The sequence below is a fragment of the Pseudorasbora parva genome, chromosome 12 (genome assembly GCF_024679245.1).
Source record: "Pseudorasbora parva isolate DD20220531a chromosome 12, ASM2467924v1, whole genome shotgun sequence".
Taxonomy (NCBI): Eukaryota; Metazoa; Chordata; class Actinopteri; order Cypriniformes; family Gobionidae; genus Pseudorasbora; species Pseudorasbora parva.
Genome location: NC_090183.1, coordinates 18,888,798 through 18,893,743, shown reverse-complemented (window position 1 = coordinate 18,893,743; position 4,946 = coordinate 18,888,798). Strand labels below are relative to the sequence as shown.

At 35.1% G+C, this 4,946-nt stretch overlaps 1 long non-coding RNA gene across 1 annotated transcript; it reads right to left on the bottom strand.

Annotated features, from left to right (window-relative positions):
* Window positions 1–369: 369 nt before the first annotated feature.
* Window positions 370–2,167, bottom strand: LOC137093549 (uncharacterized). The gene is made up of 4 exons (XR_010908487.1): window positions 1,751–2,167; window positions 1,583–1,642; window positions 1,340–1,477; window positions 370–1,170 (listed from the first exon to the last, which is right to left on the bottom strand). It is a non-coding gene; the product is annotated as an uncharacterized lncRNA (long non-coding RNA).
* Window positions 2,168–4,946: the final 2,779 nt, after the last annotated feature.

Genomic DNA, 4,946 nt, shown 5'->3' with positions numbered 1-4,946 from the left:
GAGGTTTGGTTTGATGTTTAAACATTATTGGTCTATCCAAAAATACAAATTTCAAAACATTATTTAATGCAAATTAAATTTTTCAGTGTAAATGATTTAATGTGATTGGTAACAGCCCTTATAGTGTCTTATTTTAAATTAATGTATAGATCAAATTTTACAATATAAAATGAAACCTGAAGCATAGCCTATATTTAATAAGATTAGAGGGGAAATGCCCTTTATATAAGGTAAAAAATAATAATTAAAAAATTCACAAATATGCAGATTTAAATATGTCAAAGCTGATTGAATACTGGTCAGCATATTGCTTCAAAATAAATTATATTTAAAACACACACACACACACACACACACACACACACACACACACACAAAATATCAAACTTTTTTCCGGACAAGCACATGAACATGCTTAATGTCAAGCCCTGTATCCATTATAAAAATAATCCAGAAGGCTACGGGGGGTTAATAAAGGCTTCTGGCGGACTTCTGGCGGACCGCCTTCAACTTACGAAATAAGTGTAATGCTTCTCGAAGTTCAAAAGGTTTACGCCACGTCCGACGTCATCGTCGCGGCAATTACGTTTTTTTACACCATGTCCGATGCCGTCGCTGCGCCAGTTGCGTTTTTCTTCCCCTCTACGTCCGACGACATCGCCGTGCCAGTTACACTTTTTCCGTAACTTTAATACGGAAGGCCGTCCCGCCAGAAGCTACATATTTTACATTATAACATAGATTTATAATATAGATTTTTTTTTTTTTTACACAAACCCATCGATTCACATCAGAATGTCTTTATTAACCCCCCTGGAGCCATGTGGATTACTTTTATAATGGATGGATGCACTTTTTTCTGGGCTTAAAAATTTGGACTGCCATTCACTGCCATTTATAATGCTTTAGATTTTTTTTAAATATAACTCCGATTGTATTCGTCTGGAATACACCTAGTATGGCTTGAGGGTGAGTAAATCATGAGGTAATTTTCCTTTTTGGGTGAACTTACCCTTTAATAGTTATTTATTTTACCTGTATCGATTCAAACTCACATTTAATAATTTTCAAGGAGTTTCATGAAACTTATCTGTATCTGATGGCGATCTGAGAGAGACCATGCAGTGAAGCGAGATGTAGTTTCATCCGATTCGTAAACCAGTTCAGTTTCTTGTCAAGGAGCAATAGATAAAAACATTTAAAAAAAAACATTTTATAGGCTTATTGACAACATGTTGCAATGTTTACACTGTACAATGACTCAATGTGATTTAATTAGGGCTAAATACTTCAAATTTCACAATTTGATATTATTTAAATTCATAAAGTTAATATTTACCAGAAATTGCAGCAAATATAGTGAAACTGCTGTCCACCTCCAACCATTCGAACAAATAGACGGCGCGAGTTGTTGAGAGCTCCATGAACCCCGCGAGGTAAAAGCGTGTAACGTTAGGAACTCTGTATTTCAACGGCTCTGGGAGCACAACACACACACGCACACACACACACACAAATATAATTATAAAACAATATAATGTCATAAATGCACTTTGTAGATGAGGTTAAACACGTAACTTACTTTGTGTTATCTTGGTTAAAAGTAAACTCCATGTCTGCACTACACGGTGAGTCATGTCCCCTGAGAGAAAAGTTTTGGCTCCTTTAAACGCGCACAGCATATAAGTTACATATTGGTATAAATCAATAAATTATGAAAAACAAATGGTAAATGAGATAAAACACTTACTTTATAATATTTCCCTGTAAAAAAGTTCTCTCGCCTCAAGTCGCCTGTTTCTATCCTCCGCTCTGCACCGCGAGTCAAAGAAGATATCTCTAAGTTTAGGTGCGCACGGACACACACACACACACACACACACACACACACACACACACACACATACCATCCTACCACAATATAATGTTATAAACTTCATACTGTTAATGAGATAAAACACTATGCCGGTGTAAACACTACTCATTTGCTCAGCATTGCGATTGAATGGAAATGGCGTCTGGTCTGTCAGTCGGTGGGGGAGGGGATACGGGGGCGCGCGCATACAGCACGTGCATTTCCTGGATGTACATAATTATCCTCTCCGCCAGATGGCGCTGTTTTCACTAGCCGTGTTAATACAAAAACTCTTTACTCATTGACTCCTTGAATTAAGACTTGTTTTATATGGTGTCGAATGGTACGTATTAAATACGGTAAGTTAAATAAATGTGCTCATATCTATATAATTAGAGTGTTGTATATAAATCAGCTGCACATAGTAGATTAAGTTTAGTTTACTGTAGTTAAATAAATAGACTAAAGTATAATTGGAGTAAAATCCAGAACAGTTCAACTTATGTTTTTAAGTTAAAACAACAATTATACTTGTTCATTCAACAGAAAATCTAGTGTAGTTATTTCAACATATGTTTTTGAGTTAAAACAACAATTATACTTGTTCACTTAACTTTCAGTCTAGTTGAGGACAAGAAAACTTAAAATGCCTTGTTGTCTGGACAATCTAGTTATCTCTACTGAAAAAAAATAGTTGAAATAACAAAATCGCAAAAAATTTTTTTACAGTGTACATGTATTTCATTATCTAAAGAATACAGTTAATAAAGAATTTAGAATATGTGTCCCTATCGAATGCGCCACAATCCAATCCAGCAGGTGGCGGTAATGCACCTTAAAGACATCCACCAATCAACCAAAGCAAGCGCAGCTGAACAGACTTCAATCGCGAAAAAGGGACACAGGACAATGACCATCTTTTTTAGAGGTAAGTGGCCTACAAAAATATAATTATAAAATTCATCTCAATTTTAATTTAGTGTTTTTATTCATCTTTATGTTTTACAACTTGTGTGCTTCTCCTCAGTGAGTTAGAGTGAACTGCAATGTTAATAATAGTCACATGAGCGCCCTCATAAGTTACACAACCAACGGCCAGGGTAATCTTAATACATTGAGTTTCAGTTTGTTTTTCACCAAACCATATCATATTTGTATTCATTTTTTTTTTCTTAAGATTGGCATATATACTGTGAATTGCGTCCGAATTCTGACTCGTGCAACTTTTTTTTTGTCGTGCGTTGTTTGTTGTGAGGTGTTCATCTATTTTATGAGATGATTTTAGTATTAAGATAATTCATCTGTGCGAGTAAAATGTGCATCTGTGGAAACGGTCCTGCACATGCAGTCATTGACTTGTGAGTAGATCCTATTTGATTCATTTGGATTTTGAGGCCATATAGGATCGACTCACAAGTCAATGAATGCGCGGCGCGGATCCACAAACGTATCTTACTCGTTGCACACACAGATGAATCATTTAGAATCATCCTATATTGTCCAGTGTATAAACGAGAGGCGATCGGAAGGTTAGATGAATTTCTGGCTTGTCAGTAATTGTGTTCGCCACTCGTGAGAGTATCTCACAGCTGAAGCAGAACTAGAACTGATTGACCTGTTAGCGCGGTGAGGGGAAATACAATTAGTTCAGCTTCAGCTGTACGATATCATCACGAGAGCAGATCACAATTACATCATTAGCTACAGTTTAATCTTTAATGCAGCAAGAAAAGAGTGAGATCTTTAAGTTCTTTAGGCAGCTATATCAAACTACAGAAATTTAGTAAACAGTTGTCCCTCCAGTTCGTGTTGTAAATGAAAAAAAAAATCTCTTCCAAACCACCATGTAGCCTATACAGCTCCTCTTTTATTTTCTTAATTTAGCTATTTAGTCATTCATTTACTTGTTTCATTTTCACACTTTATTTATGTACTATTAAATACAATAATATTATTAGATAAAACACCGGATATAGTCACTTTGCTTTTTCATTCATTGTGTGTCTGCAGGTCCTCTAAAGTCTATTTTAAAATGCATTAAATAGTCCTGAATTTAATGTTACCGTTTTAACTGGGATATCAAGATTTTGATAAAATTTCAAGTTTCACTTCATTTTGTAGTAGGCTATATTTGTAATGTATAATTAATCACATTTCCAAATATTTACTAACTTCTTGTTGTTTTAGATGCTGTGAATGCTGATAAAAAGGAGGCATCAGAGTTTATCTTTGCTGGGACGGTGCATAACTGGCTCCATTACAACCTGAAAGGCTTCGGGGCATTGCTCATGGTGGAACCCCCTGAGTTTGGAGTATTTTATTCTTTCTTCTACCTTCTCTCTTTCAGTAGTACTGTGTAATTTCTGTATTTATTGGCAAGTTTACATTTGTATTTACTTCCATTTTGCAGATGCACGTGGTCATGTTTTTCCAGGCTCTTCTCATTTGTGTCATAAATTCAGATGTAATTGTTTTAAGTCAATGTGAGATTTCCTGTTGTAACTGTGGGGGCATAAATAAATACATTTGCATGTAAACTGAAGGATGTTGTTTACTTTGAGTGACTTTTTGATGCAAAATCATATCGACTGCAGCCACACATGGTCTCTGATTAAAATGAATAAAATAAAGAGACAAATTAACTGGCATAGAATCCTGCTGTACATAAAGCAAGATTGATCTATTTTTCATTGTTGAAATAACATTATTTCACGGTGCAAACCTGATGAAAAATCAATGTTATATTTCAATATTGATTCAATGATATTTTGATTGATGCATTAACATTGATTCAACATTGATTCACTTAAATAAGTGGTTTAATTTTAGTTGAAAAACTATTGATTTTAAGCCCATCTTGATCTATTTTTCATCGTTGAAATAACATTATTTCAGGGTGCAAACCTGATAAAAAATCAACATTCTCAACATTGACATCTCAACATTGATTCAATGATATTTTAGTTGATGCCTTAACATTGATTCAACGCTGATTCACTGTTTGTCTGCTATCTGGGGCTTCATCCCCCGGCTGCTCCAACTTTGGGTTCAAATATCTGGCATCACAGGGTCATGGAAAGTTCAGTGAAGA